The sequence below is a fragment of the Hypanus sabinus genome, chromosome 9, assembly GCF_030144855.1.
Source record: "Hypanus sabinus isolate sHypSab1 chromosome 9, sHypSab1.hap1, whole genome shotgun sequence".
Classification (NCBI taxonomy): domain Eukaryota; kingdom Metazoa; phylum Chordata; class Chondrichthyes; order Myliobatiformes; family Dasyatidae; genus Hypanus; species Hypanus sabinus.
Window position 1 is genome coordinate 67268352 of NC_082714.1, and position 17988 is coordinate 67286339.

At 41.5% G+C, this 17988-nt stretch overlaps 1 protein-coding gene across 6 annotated transcripts in view; it reads left to right on the forward strand.

Annotated features, from left to right (window-relative positions):
* Positions 1-1258: 1258 nt before the first annotated feature.
* Positions 1259-17988, forward strand: part of LOC132399460 (retinoic acid-induced protein 1) — a 106830-nt gene continuing 90100 nt past the window's right edge. For 4 of the 6 annotated variants that reach the window (XM_059979826.1, XM_059979824.1, XM_059979831.1 and 1 more), the window contains exon 1: positions 1259-1679. The gene's annotated coding sequence lies outside the window, so the exon portion shown is untranslated. Of the gene's footprint in view, positions 1680-1913; positions 2092-17988 lie in introns of those variants that run through there. The other 2 variants (XM_059979825.1, XM_059979830.1) reach the window with 1 other exon arrangement.

The following is a 17988-nucleotide window of genomic DNA, read 5'->3' on the forward strand; positions in this document are numbered from 1 at the left end:
AACTTGTTAAACTGATTAATATTGATTAGGCTAACTGTAATCGTATTGCCACTCTTCTAATGTTACATTGGGACCATTGCACCAAGGCACCTTTTCATATTTCAGTTGATGAGCAGCCTCCTCCCTCCACCCCAGGTTTATAGATAGAAAGTGCCAATCAGTGAAAAACCTCTGTTAACATATCAGAAGATAATAATTAGAAGTAGCAATTCTGATTCTGGCCAGAAGGAGCTTACATATTGAAATTCTATGTGACAAGAGAAAGTGAGAATGGATTGACTCATTAGAATTCTGTGGGCTGGAACAGGAAGATGAGCAATAGAAGGTGGAGTGGGTTGGTCCTGTCCATGTGTACGGACGGGTGGGAGAGGATAAAAACAAAAATACTTAAATTGATATAGTGTCTCACATTCTTTTCAAGATATCCCAAAGCATTTAACAATCAATAAAGTAGTTTCAAAATCATCATTGTTGTAAAATAGGAAATACAGCAGTCAATTTGCATATGACAAATGCAGGTAATGACAAGAGAGGCAGTGTGAGGCGTAAGTATTGGCCAAAACACCAGGAAAATGGCCTTACTATCAAAATGAGTATTGTAGGATCTCTTAATTCTCCTGAGAGCAGCCAGATCTCAGTATAACATCTCAGTTGAAAGACACCATTATCTGCTTCCTCATTACAACACTGGAATATCATCAGCTTGGTGCTTGGGCTGTATTGCTCTGCTTGAAATATGTAATGTGGGTAAGTGGGAGGATAATTCATCCATAAATTCTATATTTTAGGAATAAAATGAAATGGATTGCCCATTTCAAATATGCCTGATAGGAATGAATAGAAAGAAACTATAGTCTTCTTTAATTGTACAAGAGTGAATAGGAATGATGTGTTTGATCTAACGGAATCCTGCTTTGGAACAGGAATGTTGAACGTGAGTAACTGGATATGCCTCTAAAACAATCATTAGTTTCCACACTGAACAGAATGTGCCATTTTTAGAAAATGTGACAGGATGATACAAATTTGCCCCTCAAAATAAATCTCCCTTTTCTCTGTGCTTATGGGTACCTATTAGCATTTTAAACAAATGTAGTTATTGTGGATGAACGATGAATTCGTCTAACAGGCTTTACACTTCTAATTAAAACATCCATAATTCATTAAGAAAGAGTACTCATTAGGATGGAGAGCTGGTCATCAGCTTCTGGAGCAGGTCCTGACGTGATCTCCTCTTCGCTTCCTATATCCCCAACACAACACGACAACTGCCGGAGTCTACCTGACGAGGGGAAGTACCTCTTCACAAGGACCTCCCTCCCCTGCCCAGCTGCGAGAAACCTAGGATTTAGCCATGTGAAAAAAAAACAATTGTACTGGGTGGACTTCGGAGATGAGTACCCATCCATTTAGATGCCAGTGGTCTTTAATTGTTTTCACTCTCGCTCTCTCTCTCTCTCTCTCGTGAGTTGGAACAACATGGCTGCTGAGATTGCGCAGAAAGAATGAAGAGTTAATAAAAATTCTGCATTTTTCCCCTCTCTGGATTTCTGAAGGATCTAGATTGTATTTTTTGGAGTCTACCCCACCCCCACCACCCCGCCTCCCCCTCCCTCTCTTACACACATATTCCCCGTGGAGCAGATAAAGAAGACCCGGGAAGCAGAAAATGACTGCAGGTAAATCTTGCAAGCTATTAACAGTGCCCGCAACAAAAAAAAAACAAAGCACCTACACGAGGGCAAAGGATTGTTGTGAATTAATGTGTCTGACTTGATCTAGTGAGCGGGAGGAGGCGGAACTGTGGGGGTGGCGAGGGGGTTGTAATGTTGGGGAAGATAGGACTCGATCCTGGTTCAGATCGGCGTCGTATAGCTCAGATCCGAAGTAGCCAGTGGTAGCTGGTTTTCGTGTCTAACGCATGCTTTGGATGTTCGATTTCTTTCTGCAGCAGGGAGACTGGACAGGATCAGCTGAGCATTTTAGTCTCTGATATTTTCAATTGCAAACTCTAATATATTTTAAGAGGAGGAGGGAAAAGTACTGTTGTAGGGAGAAATCTTTTCAGAAACTGAAGAAGCAACATCCTATGTAAGTCGACTTGTCTTTACATTTTTTCCTCTGCATTGCTTTTCTCTCTTATTCCCTCTCTCTCTCCCTCTCTCTCTGGCGTGTCTTGGAAAAGAGGAGAGGCCCTTTGGCTGACTGCTGTTGCAGTCCCTATTACAGAAGGCTCGAACAGGATAGTATCTGGAGCACTGGCAATGCAAATTGTAGCCCCCGGATTTTTTTCAAAAAACTGACTTTAAGTGCAAGGCTGCCTGCTTTGAGAGGCATTGGCAGAGATCAGGAGGGAGGATTCGATATAAAGAATCATTATAATTATGTTTGCGTGTACAGTTACATTTGGAACCGAGGTTTTATAATTGCTAACCTGACTGAAATACAAGGGCTACATGTTACCAGCAGGCTACTACACACTCTGGGCTTTATCTGCGTCACTCGGTGTGGGGTCGGGAGGGGGGAATCCCTGTGTCTCTCCTGTTAAATTAGGTGATGGAGTTCAACAGGGTAACAGTTTACTACAGGTTATAAATATGTGGTGTCCTGGCTGCATGTCGAGATGAATTTACTTGGTTAGTACTCTGAATAGTAAAGCTCAATGGTTGAAAGGTGGTGATAGCACTACTTTCAGTCAGAAGGTTGTGGGTTCAAGTCCTGCTCCGGGCTTTTAAACAGAATAGTGTGAGTATTGACGGAATGCAATACTGCTTATCTTTCATGATAGTAAATATGAACGATATTAGCAAATATATTGCAGAAGAATTCTCACGGTGCCCTGGCTGAAATTTATGCTCTGAACTGTATCACTATAACAGATGGCCTGTTTGTCATGTTGTTGTTTATGGGAGCTTAGTGTTGACAGGTTTCTAGTGTCACCACAGTGACCACATTTCCAACAGAAATCTCCATTTGATGATGAATGCTTTGTAAGGTCTGATGTGGTCACAGGTACAAATGATTTTTTTAACCTTCAACCAGGCAAGTGGTGAAGTAATTTGCTAATTCTACGCTCATCAAGTTGGTTCAAAGGTTGAAAACTCAAGCTGTCCAATGCATGGTGCATTCTCCTTCCATCTACCCCTTTCAACTGAATGGCAGGTTGTTTTCTCACTTGCACCATCTGCAATTTATGAAACTCCACCAACTTAAAACAAACCTGGAAAATACTGGGGGTTTCATCTCTGAAAGGTTATTGACCTGAAATGTTAATTCTCTTTCTTTTGCAACAGACTTTCTTTTCTCTGTTTTTCACAAAAAAAGCAGAAGTCACATTCTGTTCTCACATTCCAATCCAAGTAGGGAAGGACTGGTGATTTGGAGGCAATGACTGGCCATTAATTAAATGTGGTCCAAGCCAGTGAGTGTCCAAGAGACTGTAGAGAGAGAGAGTCAGTGAAGTGCTACTTTTGTGTTCCTATTCCTACCCCGAGACAAAGAAGAACCATCCTAACCTCGTTCAAGTTCAGTTTATTGTCATTCGACTGCACAAATGAAACCTCCGAAGTTCCTCCTGATGAAGGTACATATAACTCACATGCATAACACAGTAACGTTACCATGAATAAGGTGCCCAAAGGACTCCAGTTAAAAAGTTAACAGTACAATGCTCCTGGAACTCGGGCACTTCATGCATTATGAGACCTGTGTGATGACAGGGAGTTCAGTAGTCACACAGCTCAGGGGAAAAAGCTGTTTCCCATTCTAACAGTTCTTGTCCAAATGCTGACTGATGGTAAGGGGTTTGATTATAATGTTAAACCTACATTAAAGTCACAGAACTATAGAAATAATTTGTTAAATGAACTCAAAATAATTCACTTTGAGTTCATTTGGAAATGTGAAAAAATCCTTGTCCTGATAATTCCGTTCCATGGGCATCAGTAAATTCCTCTGAAGTCAGTATTCCACGGTCAAATACAGCAGCCAATTTTCACCTATCCTGCAAATAACAATGTTATAATGATTCTTGTGGACAATTAGATGTTGGTCATGATGCTACAAGTTACTCTGCTGCCTACTTTAATCATATATTCAATATTTCACTTCCACCTGAACAGATAGTGTTTCAGTTTAGCATTTTTTTTAAACTGGGAGATGTCTGCATTGACAGTGTAGTACTTCCTTAACAATAACACAGAAAGTTGTTTAAATCATGTCCATGTCTGGAGTTGTCCTTCTGATAGAGATCAAATAGAGCAGCAACGCATAGCTTAATCCCTTATCCATTTTCATTAAATTCCAGGTCCTAGAAGTACTGCGTGAAAAATCAGCCTGCTTCCATGTTACAATTCTAGGAAAAAACAAAAAGTGAAGAAAATCAAAAGAACAGTCCTGGATAGTCCAGTTTTGTTTGAATATAGAATATCTTCTGTTTCCCTTGGAATGTGGTTATCTGCCAGGTCCTTGTATCCCTAACCAATCGACACTAGTCTTTAGTAGAAAACCTGCATACCCATAATTGCCCCTTTCTCTGCCTGAATCTATTTGAGATTTCCTTGGAGACATATCACCATGGAGACAGAACAAAATGTATTATGGTTATCTTTGCTATTTTTCTAGAAAATTATTAATGGCTGGATTCTGTTAATGGTGGCTGGGCTTTCTAGTTTTGAACACCCAAGAATTTTCAACTGTATTCTTTAATTGTATATCTTTAATTCAAGAGTTGAGGTGAGTAATGTTGACGAAATCATGTTGAATATATTTCTGGTGACCCCCAATGTCATTGTCTTTGGTTCCTCACATATCTACAGTTGTGAGCCAAGCTAATGAGAAAGAGAACAGGCACATATCAGAATCAGGAGGAAAAACGGATCGTACAGCATCTGTGGGAGAAAAGGGATTGTTGATGTTTCTTTCATCCTGAAGAGTGGACGGTTCCTTTCCCGCCACGATGCTGCGGAAGTTGTTCTGTTGGATAGAAAGCAGAATCTTTTACCAAACAGGATGATCCTTGATTCTCATGCAGTCATTGTTCTCCATAACTGGCAAACAAGTGTTCAAAGGGGAACACATCAGTGAATCTCATCTCCCCCCCCCCCACCACAGTTTATGAGCTTTTAAGGTTTTTTTCTGCTAACTTGCATGCAAATGATTCTTCAAATTAAATGTTACAAGTGGATTTGAGATGTGAGCTATCACAAGATCAAATGTAAAACACTTTAGTTCTTTCACTTCTATGGTTCACAATAACTGTTGGAATCTGATTATGTCTACAAAATAATGACTATCAAGACTTTAAAGATGCTGTGGAGACAACGTTTCTACCTACTCTGTCAGTGAAACTAAAAAGTTAAATTATTGCTCACTCCCCCACCGCATGATTAATCAACTTCTGGTGTTATCGGTGACACACATTTAGAAAACCATTCAGAATTTGGAGACACAGAATGCTGGAGGAATTCAGCAGGTCAGGCAGTATCGATGGAAGAGTTAAACAGTTGATGTTTCGGGCCAAGACCCTTCATCAGGACTGATTACTCTTTTACATTGATGCTGCCGGGCCTGGTGAGTTCCTCCAGCATTTTGTTTGTATTGCTTAGATTTCCAGCATCTGCAGCTTTTCTCGTCAGAATTTGGAGAGACCAGAGTCGGTCAGATTGTTTTCTGCAAGCTATGTGGCTGTGGAACTGTTTCCATAACCAGAAGTATCTTGAACTAAAATAACACAGATATAACTAATTAACCAAAGAATCAAAGGTGAGAGAATATCATGTGCACAATAGTTATGCAGGCCTCCTGCCCACTGAGTCTACCCCAACAATTGATCATCCACTTACATTAATTCTACAATAATCCTTTCTTTACCTCATATTCTCATCAACAACCACCACCAGCTGATTCAATCACCCACCTACAAAGTAGGGGCAATTTGTGGTGGCCAAATAACTAGCCGATCTGCATGTATTTGGAATGGGAGGAAGCCAAAACTCACATGGTCATAGAAAGAATGTGCAGACTCCACACAGACAGTGTCAGAAGTCAGGATTGAGGCTAGGTTTTCAGTGTTCACAGCTCTACTAGCTCTGCCGATGTGCGACCTGATACATGGAGAATTTTTGACGTTCATGGGCATTGCAGGGTAGCCCAACCCATTTCCTTGACATCACTCAAACACAGCTTACTATGAGAACCCTCAAAACGCTGACTACCTGATCACACTGCGCCACAGCAAAGCCCAGTTCTTTCCTCATCCAATACGTACGTACACAACATGAAGAACGAGAATTTCTTTCCCACAATAATGTGGTGCCAAGCCTAACCTTGTACTCAGCTGTCACCCTGGAAATAATCGGTCAAGATACCTGCAAATCCATAAATTATTATGACTTGCAGTTCATTGTCTTAAAGGATGCTGGAAAAAAAAATAAGTGGTAACTTTCAAAGGGATTTGGAAAGTATTTTGCTCTCAAAAGCCAGTGATTAATCATAGGAACAAGCGGAGAGTACTTTGAGCCCCCTGCAGTTCTCCCATTAATGAGACCACGGCCAGTCTGTGACCCGACACCACATACCTGCCTTTATCCTGCCCACTCTTTCAAGCGTTCTCACCTTTTGACAAACATCCTGACCTGCTTAGGACTTTTAAACTACATTTTATCCATCCAATTGATCAATTTTATCCACTCTACTCATGGGTCCGCACTTTGAATATATAAATATACTGAATAACTAAGGCCTTGTGGAACAATTTACACACCACGGTAACATCCCAGTTAGCATGGCACTATTATTAGATTAGATTCAACTTTATTGTCATTGTGCCGAGTACAGATACAAAGCCAATGAAATGCAGTTAGCATCTAACCAGAATTGCAAAGAATAGTGTTATTTACAAAATAACTGCAAATAAAAAGTAAGTACTACAGCATACAGATATAAAAGTACTGAGACAGTACAATATGGGTGCAATACTGCTTAGCGCTGTGATGTGAGGGTCAGCAGAGTCACAGCCTCAGGGAAGAAGCTCTTCCTGTGCTGCTGGTGCGGGAACGGAGGCTCCTGTAGCGCCTACCGGATGGGAGGAGAATAAAAAGTCCATGGTTAGGTTGAGATGCATCCTTGATAATGCCCTGCCCAGGCAGCGTTTACGGTGAATGTTCTCAATGGTGGGCAATTGGGTGCCGACAGTCCGCTGGGCAGTTTTCACCATACGCTGGAGTGCTTTGCGGTCCGATACAGGACAATTGCCATACCACACTGAGATGCAGTTGGTGAGTATGCTCTCAATGGTACAGATGTAAAAGTCCGTCAGTATCCTGGGACAGAGATGAGCTTTCTTTATGCTCCGCAGGAAATAAAGGGGCTGTCGCGCCTTTTTGCTCAAGGATGGAGGAGCTCAGGGACCAGGTGAGCTCCTCGGAAATGCTGACACCAAGGAATAGCTCAGGCTTCACAGTACAGAGTTCGACACTGGAGCTGTCTGCAAGGAGTTTGAATGTGTGGGAGAGCAAACAAACTGCTTCCCCTGTCCCTGGTTTCCTCCCGCAGTCCAAAGATGTACTGGTTGGTAGGTTGTAAGCTATCCTGTGATTAGGCTCGGGTTAAATCAGTGGGTTGCTGGTTTCTGCAAGGGCTTGTTCTGCAGTGCATCTCCAAATAGATAAATAATATTCTGCATTATGACAATTCAGTAGGACATCCACAACTTCCTCACCCATTTCCTTCAAAACAGTGGGAAAAATGGGACTTGGCACTCATTAGAGCCATTATTTTCCTAATTATTGTGACTTTATTTCTTTATTTTTGTCCCCATCCCTGATTCAATATTACTTGAGATGCCTAGCATGCTGTCATCTTCCCCTGTTGTAAATACTTAAACAAGTAATTACTTGGCACAACTGTAATTGCTTTGGTTCCATTTCAATGTCAACATGATCCACTTTGAAGATGGTACATTTTGCTCATGACTACCCTTTTCAACAAAATTGTAAGGATATTTTGATTGTAATATCCATTTAATACTCTTTTATTGTTGATGTTATTATCAGTTACACTTTGGAATTGGGATAGATACACAAGAGCAATCATTGCAGCATTTGCAGTAATTGTAGATTTTCCTTCAGCTTTATTTTGTTCCTTTTCTCATTAGTTGCCCATGACTGGTTTTTATTTGGAAAATAGAGTTTTTCCTTCTTACCAGTTTTAAGTGTTATATATTTTTTAATACTTCCTGCTAATCTTGTAAATTTGCTCATTAACAATTTTTTTCCAGTTTATCAGGGAGTCGTATTCTCCACAAAGAAATTCTTCCAGAAGTTTAGAAAGATGAGAGTTATTTGTCATTTTTCCCTTTCAAAAACAATACTGTTTCACTATACTATTAACCAAATCTCTGGTTTATTACTCCTTAATAAATCCAATGTTCAGTTTCTAGGACTAATTGTTGCTGAATACCCTTGAGAACATGAGTTAGAATGCTTTCAGGAAAAGACCTGAGCTGGTGTATTTGTCTCAATCTGTACGAAAGTTACCACTCGTTTAAACTTTAAACCTTTCTCTTTATGTTTGTCTAATCTCTGCATTTACAGTGCCAACAAAAAGTATTCAACCCCCCCCCCCCCCCAGAAGTTTTCATGTTTTATAGTTTTACAACATTGAATCACAATTTGGCTTTTTTGACACTGATCAACAGAAAATTCTCTTTTGTGTCAAAGTGAAAGCAAATCACTACAAGGTTATCTAAATTAATTGCATAAGTATCACCCCCTTTAATATGATACACCAAATTTGTATTAGAAGTCACATAATTAGTTACATGGAGTTTCAATTGATTGTGGTAGAAATACACCTCTATCTGGAAGGTCCAACTGTTGGTGAGTCAGTATCCTAGGAAAAACTACACCATGAAGACAAAAGAACACACCAAGCAACTCTGCGAAAAGGTTATTGAAAAGCATGTCAGGAGATGGATACAAGAAAATTTCCAAGTCACTGAATATCCCTTGGAGTACAGTTAAGTCAATCATCAACGAATGGAAAGAATATGGCACAGCTGTAAATCTGCCTAGAGTGGGCCGTCCTCAAAAACAGAGTGAACACGTAAGCAGGGGACTAATGAGGGAGCCACCAAGAGACCTATGACAACTCTGGAGGAGTTAGAAGCTTCAGATGGGAGAGACTGTGCATACAACAACTGTTGCCCGGGTGCTTCACCAGTAGCAGCTTTATGGGAAAGTAGCAAAGAGAAAGCCACTGATGGAAAAAAAACTCACATGAAATCTCGGCTAGAGTTTGCCAGAAGGCATGGGGAGACTCTGAAGTCAGCTAGAAGAAGGTTCTATGGTCTGATGATCAAAATTGAGCTTCTTAGCAGCAAAATACAGGGGAATCCTGGAGGAAAACCTGATGCAGTCTGCAAGAGAACTGTGTATGACTTGGGAGAAGACTTATTTTCTATCAAGACAATGACCCAAAGTGTAAAGCCAAATCTACACAAGAATGTCCTAAAAACAACAAAGTTAATGTCCTGGGGTGGCCAAATCAGAGTCCAGACCTCAATCCAATTGAGAATTTGTAGCTGGACTTAAAAAGGGTTGTTCATTCACGACCCCAAGCAACCTGACAGAACTTGAGCAGTTTTGTGGTGAGGTGAGGGCCTCTGTCAGTCAAGGTTGACCATGGCTATTGCATCCTAGCTGTCTGGATACACAAGCCTGGAATGTACGATATGGAGAGCAAGCTGTTGCTCGTGTGGCAAGCTCCCCCTCTCTATGCATCTGACAAACCCAATTAAGGGCAGAGACTGATACACTTTGGTACCAACAGCATTACAGGATTTGCCAGTCAGCGTAGGACTGCCTTAGGGACTCCAGCTCTGGGTTTTTCCCTCGGGATTTACTCCTGAAGCCTTCCCCATGAGTGGGTTTGGCACAAGGCAGTGGAGGTTTGAGCAGAGTTTTCCTTCTCCTCGATGAGCTACCAACCACAGCCGACAAGCCCCACCTGCCCAAAGTGACTGGTTTCAAGACGCCTGTAACCCACCTTTGCCCCTTCTGTCAGTAAAAACAGTTCTGCCGGGCTTAGTAGCTAAGGCCAGGAGGAGGACTTGGTTATCAGAGGCTATCTGATATGCACGCCATTGGGAGCGTTTAATAGATAGTGGGAACTTGTCCCCATTACCACCCTTGGCTATAACAAAGTCAAGGAACCTTTATTTGTAAAGAAGGATGGGGAAAAATTCCAGTACAGCTGTACAAAGCTGATAGAGACCTATCCACACAGACTGGAGGATGTAATTGCTGCCAAAGTTGACTTGAAAACTGACTTGAAGGAGGGGAATACTTATGCAATCAATTATTTTGTGTTTTATATTTGTAATTAATTAAAATCACTTTGTAGGGATCTGGTTTTACTTTTGCATGAAAGAATCTTTCCTGTTGATCAATGTCCAAAAAAGCCAAATTAAATTCATTGTGATTCAATGTTGTAAAAATAAAACATGAAAACATCCGGGGGAGGGGCCGCGTGAATACTTTTTATAGTCACCGTATATGTTCTGCCAATCTTGGTATTGGAGCCTTCCAAATCACATCCAATTTTTTTAACCACTGGTAAAGTCTCTGTTATCTACTTTCTTCAACCATGCTGTTTCAGAGCTGTGATATTTAATCCTCAATCATCGCTGTTCTCCATCTATCAGTTTTCCTACCTTTCCACCCAGTTGTGTAGCCTGAATTCAGTTCCCAGTTTTGACTGTGTAGGGGCAGTGCCTCTGCAATACCCGTTATATCATTACCCTGCATCCCATTCAATCCTTTCTTTATACTGCATGGTCAGTGTCTCACATTTTAACCTATTTTAGTTATTTTAAAGGTGTACTTCTTATTTCTTCTGGTTCAGTTGATTTGTCTTTCCTCTGATTTATTTATTTATTATTCAGACACAAGATGGAATAGGCCCTTCCAGCCCCACAAGCCGCGCTGCCCAGCAGTCCCCTAGTCTGATCCTCGCCTGATCACGGGGCAGTTTTCAATGACCAATTAACCTACCAACCGGCACGTCCTGACTGTGGAAGGAAACCAGAGGGAACCCACACGGCGAAGATACAAACTCCTTACAGGCCGTGACGGGAATTAACCACGTTGCCTGTACCGTAAAGCGTTGTGCAAACCACTACGCTACGATGCTGCCCCTGTGATTTATATACTTTGCTTTGGTTTAGCTATTTATTAGGAAAGCACAGAAGATTCTTGAAAAAATATTCGCAGGTCAAATCTAGGAAAATGCCAAGGTGTTCTTTAAATACAGAAAGGGTTAGTAAAAATTAGGAACTGTGGCCAACCAGAGTATGGATCAAAGCATATGTAGAGTTCTAAAAAGAATACTTTATGCCTGTTTCCATTAAAGAACATTGACACTGAAGAGAATATGAAATACTAGAAATAGTAAACATAGAGAAATAATATTTTAAGGGGGCCAGTTCTTTAAAAAGAAATATGTTGCCAGGCCTGGATGAAATACTCTTAAGGAAAGCAAGATGAAAAGTTGCAGAACTGATCAGCTTGTAGCCCTTCCAGATTAAGGGCTCTGTAACCAGAGCACCAGAAGACTGCTAATATAGTATTGTCATTTTAAAAGAGAGAAATAAATAAACAAGATAGCTAGTGGTGAAAAAATTATTGGAGAACATTGGAAAAAATTCTGAGACCATGTTAATCAAGAGGGGGGATGGAGGAACAGGGTTAAATGAGGAGGAAATTATCAAGTAACAAGGAGATATATTGAGAGAAAGCAGGCTGTGCAGAGTTTATGGATGGATTTAAGAAACCAACAAGAATTTAAGACTGCTTTGGGAATTGTTTAAAGGGTCTAGGCAGCAGCTGTGAAGTAGCACAGGTTAATCAGGAATTTTTTTAAAGGGAAGGTTCTGTCTGATTAATGATTCACCCTCTTTGTTACCTCTTCAGAAATTCAGTGATGGAGGTGCACATGATTGTAATATGGCTTTTGACATTGTGCTACATGGCAGATGATCAGGAAATTAGCCCATGGGATCCAAGGCAAGGTGGTAGGTTGTATTAAAAATGAGCTCAGTGGGTAATGGTCAAGGGGGGGGGGGGCTTACTGATTAGAAATCTGTATTTAATGTGGATCTACAAAATTTTGTTGTAGATCCCTTACTTTCTGTGTACATGTAGCTATCTAAATTTAAATATAATGACTATATTTAACAAGCTTGCTCCATACTGGTAGCTACAAGCTTGGATTAACATTAAAATGATACTGCTTTTTGGGCTGGCCTGGATATGGAAAGCTGATATGTGATTTTTCTATGATTATTCTCTTTATTTGAGCCCTTTACTACTTCATCCTCAGCCCTTCCTTTCAACACAAACTGGAAGCTGAGGGACCACCTGGAAGAAGCTCATAAGACAATGAGATACGTAGATAGGGTCAGGGTTTTTTCCCCAGGGTAGACGTAACAAATATCATGAAATACATCTAGGGTGAGAGGGCGAAAGTTTAAAGAAGATACGTATGTGTAGGTGCCCGAAGTCATGATGGAAGCAGATATGGTAGTGGCTTCTAGAGACATGAATATGCAGGGAATGGAGGGATACACATCATGTGCAGAGAGAAATGATTTAACTTAATTTAACATCGCGTTCAGTACGGATATAGTGAGCTGAAAGGCTTGTTCTGTGTGTTGTACTGTTCTGTGCACCTGATACCAATTTGGTTCACGTGGAGACTGTCTTAGCATATTCTGACCCAGTACTGGTGAAGGAATCCTTTTTTTCACTGTACCACTTCAGCCATGTGCTTGCCTCCTGAATATTCAATTGTCTGTGCTAAGTTGCATGTCCAGAGATGATAGAGTTTTGCATGTTGCTTTGTTAGTTCCTGCCTCGTGGCACTCTCCAGGCTAGATTTCTTGCCTATTTTCCCCTTATGTTGTTGGTTGTAATATGGATGACATTTGTTTGATCCTAATTCTTCCTCCCAGAACAGGCTAGCCTGGACTGCCCTATGCATGTATTCATGGGATGTTCAGGCTTTTAGTTAGCTGTCCCTCTGCGGGCCTGAAGTGGCTTTATGTCAGTTTCAGAGGAGAATCAGGAGTGATCCACATCCTAATGGGTCCAGAATCACATTTGGGCAGACCAGACTGTTAAGTATATTGTGTCATAGTCTTCACTGTAAGATACCAGCCATATGCCAGAAATTTGAGAGTGTCAGGGAACAGAGGTGAGTGCAATCACTATTCCTAAGGACAAGGTGCATGGGAAGCTGAAATGTCTAAAGGTAGATAAATCACCTGGACCAGATGGACTACGCCGCAGAGTTCTGAAAGAGGTAGCTGTAGAAGCATTGGTATTGATTTTTGTACAATCAAATAGATCCTGGAATGGTTCTGCAGTATTTCCAGTCCTGCAGTATTACAAGTGTCACTCCACTCTTCAAGAGTGAGGGAGGCAAAAGACTATAAATTATTGGCCAGTTAACCTGACGTCATGGTTGGCAAGATGTTAGGCTCCATCATTAAGGATGATACTTTGGGGTACTTGGTGGCACATGATAAAATAGGCCAAAGTCAGCATGGTTTCCTTAATGGGAAATCTTACTTGACAAATCTTTGAGGAAATAAGTAGCAGGATAGACGAAAGAGAGTCATGGGTGTTGTTTAGTTGGATTTTCATAGGCCTGTGACAAGATGCTGTACATGAGGCTGCTTAACAAGATAAGGGCCCATGGTGTAACAAGAAAAATATAAACTTGGACTGGTTGACTGGCAGGAGGCAAAGAGTGGGAAGAAAAGGGGTCTTTTTCTGTTTGGCTGCCAGTGATTCGTGGTGTTCCACAGAGGTTGGTGTTGGGACTGCTTCTTTTCACATTATATGTCAATGATTTGGATTTGTGGCCAGGTTTGCAGACCAAAGATAGATGGAGGGGCAGGTAGCGTTGAGAAAGCAGGGAGTCTGCAGTTTAGGAGAATGGCCAAAGATGTAGCAGATGAATACAATGTAGGGAAGTGTATGGTCATGTACTTTGATGGAAGGAATAAAGGTGTTGACTATTTTCTAAATGGGAAGAGAATTCAGAAATCGGAGGTATAAAGGAACTTGGTACAAAGAGCCCTAATGCAGGATTCCCTAAAGGTTAATTGCGGGTTGAGTCAGTCATAAGAAAGGCAAATGCAATGTTAGTATTCATTTTGAGAGGACTAGAGTATAAAAGTAAGGATGTAATGTGTAGGCTTAATAAGGCATTTGGTCAGACTGCACTTACAGAATTGTGACCAGTTTTGGGCTTCTTACCTAAGAAAGGATATGCTGATGTTGGAAAGGAGGTTAATGAGAATGACACTGGGAATGAAAGGATTTTCACAAGAGGAGCGTTTGTTGGCTCAGGGTCTGTACTCACTTGGAGTTTAGAAGAATGAGAGGGATCTCAGTGAAACCCTTTGAAAGTTGAAAGGTCCAGATAGAATTGACATTGCCTATAATGGAGGAATCTAGGACTAGAGAGCACATCCTTAAAATGAAAGGACGTTCCTTTTAGAATAGAGATAAGGAATTTCTTTGGCCAGAGGGTGGTGAATCTGTGTAATTTATTGCCACTGATGGCTTTTGAGGCCAAGTCATTGGGTATTTTTAAAACAGAAGTTGATAGGTTCTTGATTAGTCAGGATGTCAAAGGTTAAGGGGGAATGGAGTTGGGGGAGGAAAATAAATCAGCCATGATGGAATGGCAGAGCAGATTTCATAGGACAAATGACCTAATTCTGCTGCTGGGTCTTGTGGTCTTATGGATTTTCAATGGTTCAGTTTAATATCAGATATTCAGTATATAACCTGAAATCCTTACTCTTCGCAAACTACAATCCTGTAGTTTCATGGACAGCATTACAGATTTTGCACATTTTTAAAAATCCAATTTTTTTTAGTTATTTGAATTTCAATTCCAGAACCCATGTAGTAGAATATGAATTTTACGTATTCAGATCAATAATTCTGTGTTTTAACTGTGGTGCTACTCTACCACAGATAGCTGGGCAACATCCAATATAGTGTCATATGTTCCTTTCAAAAAAATTATCTCCTTCCTAATTATCAAATCCACTTCAATTACAGCATTACATTTCCTCTTTTCATTTCTCTTGCTCCTGAGTGCTATGGTCCACTTTCGAGTTATCCTTCCAACAGATTTAATCTATTTTCTCACAACAGCAAATAGGTAGTTGTCTGTTCGATAGGATCATTTCTGAAGTTTTTCACAATGCCCCACATCTGGATTCCTCTATCAGTTACACCAACCCTCCTCTGATCTTGCACCTGGCTGAGATGTGGAAGCCACAGTACAACGATTCCTGCCTCTCATGTACAGTTGCAGTGAAATGCAGGATCCCCTTTTGGTGCCTCACTCATGTGCGATTTGCTCACAAGTTTGCTGGCTGTGCTACCATTTCTTCTAGAATTGGAAATGGTTTATTATTATCACATGTACCACCAAGATGCAGTAAAAAGTGTAAAAGTACTGTTTATGTGGATCAGGTCATTACACAGTGCTGTGACAAAGCACAATGCAGAATAAAGAGTACCAGCTGCAGGTAAGCAATAAGATGCAAGCTGATAACGAGTGGGGTCAACAGTCTGTCTTACTGTACTAGGGAACCATTTAATAGTTTTATCAAACAATAATGTAGTATGGAGGTAGAAGCCGCCCTTCGGCTTGGTGGTACGTGCTTTCAGATTTTTGTGTCTTCTGCCCGATGGGAGAGGGGAAAAGAGAGAGTGTTTCTGGTGGGTGGCTTCCTTATTATGCTGGCTGCTTTACTGAGGCAGTGAGAAGCTTAGACAGAGCCGAAAGATGGAAGGCAGGTTTTCGCGATGCCCACAAATCTGCAGATTCTTGCAGAGCACTTGCCACAGCAAGCTATTGTGCATCCAGGTGTTGTATACGTAGATTTCCAGAAGGCATTTGATAAGCTGCTGCATAAAAAACGTATCTGTAAGCTAAGGATGCATAGAGTTGGGGGTGATGTTTTGGCATAGAAAGAGTATTAGTTAACTAATAGAAGGCAGAGAGTTGGGATGAATGGATGTTTCACAAACATGAGAAAACCTGCAGACACTGGAAATCTGATTGAAGGGTCTCGACCTGAAGTTTCGACTGTTTACTTTTTTCCATAGATGTCTGGCCTGATGAGTTCCTCTAGCATTTTGTGTGATGAATGGGCCTGCACCCATGAATAGACCATAAGAAAAAGGAGCAGAATTAGGCCATCTGGCCCAGCGAGTCTCTCCACCGTTCAGTCATGGCTAATCCTTCTTTTTAATCTCCTCCTTCCTGGTCTTCTCCCCATAACCTTTGATGCCAAGTCCACACTTGGAGTATTGTCAACAGTTTTGGGCTCCTTATCTCAGAAAGGATGTGTTATCATTAGGGAGAGTCCAATGGAGGTTCACAAGGGCGATTCTGGGAATGAAAGGATTAATATATGAGGAGCATTTGAAAGCTTTGGGCCTGTACTCACTGGAATTTAGAAGAATGCGTGGGGATCTCACTGAAACCTACTGAATGTTGATAAGGTGGATGAGGAGAGGATGTTTCCTCTGGTGGGGGTGTCCAGAACTAAAGGCACAGCCTCAAAATTCAGATGTGACTTTTTAGAACAGAGATAAGGGGGAATTTTTAAGCCAGAGAGTGGTGAATCTGTGGAATGCTCGGCCACAGACAGCTGTGGAGGCCAAGTCCGTGGGTATAATTAAAGTGGAAGTTGATAGATTCCTGATTGGTCAGAGCATCGAGGGAAATGGTGAGAGGGCAGGTGTGTGGGATTGGGGATCAGCCATGATGAAATGGCAGAGTGGACTTGATGCACTGAATGGTCTAACTCTGCTCCTATGTCTTATGGTATCATGGGTGTTTCTCTAGTTGGCAGTCAGTGGCGAGCATGGTGCTGTAGGTGTTGGTGTGGGCCAACAACTGTTCAAAACGTGCATTCACGGCTTGGAAAAGGAGGCTGAGTGCAGTGTATCAAAATTTGCTGATGACACTAAATTGAGTGAAAAACAAATTATGCAGAGCAAATGGAGAGTCTGCAGAATGATATAGGTAGATTAAGCGAGTGGGTAAGGATCTGGCATTTAGAGTACAACAAGGAAAAAGAAGATCAGATTAATATTTAAATGGTGCAAGATTGCAACATGTTGTTGTGCGGAGGGATCTGGGAGTGCTTGTGCATGAATCACAGAAGGTTGTTCTGAGGTGCAACAGGTTATCTAAAATGCAAATAAATGCTGGCCTTCATTGCTAGAAGGATTGAATGTAAGAGCATCACCCGATGCTTCACCTATACAGAATACTGGTGAGGCCGTATCTGGAGGAATGCAGTGCCAGGTTTGGAGGCAATGCAGAGGATGTTCAGCAGGTTGATCCTGGAGATGAGGGGCTAACCTGTGAGGAGAGATTGAGTCGCCTGGGACTATACTCACTGGAATGAAGAAGAATGAGAGGGGATCTTATAGAAACATGAAATTAAGGAAGAGATAGATAAGATAGAGGCAGATGCTGGTGGAACTCAGCAGGCCAGGCAGCATTTATGGAGAAAAGTACAGTCAATGTTTCAGGCCAAAACCCTTTGGCAAGACTGGAGAAACAACAGCTAAGGAGTAGATTTAAAAGATGGGGGAGAGGGGAGAGAGAACAACCAGGTGACAGGTGAAACCTGGAGGGGGAGGAATGAAGTAAAGAGCTGGGAGGTTGATTGGTGAGAGAGACAGAAGGCCATGGAAGAAAAAAAAGGGGGAGGCGCAGGAGGAGCACCAGAGGGAGGCGATGGGCGGGCAAGGAGATAAGGTGAGAGAGGGAAAAGGGGATGAGAAATGGTGAAGCAGGGCGGGGGGGGGGGTTCATTACTGGAAGTTTGGGAAGTTTGAGAAATCGATGTTCATGCCGTCAGGTTGGAGGCTACCCAAA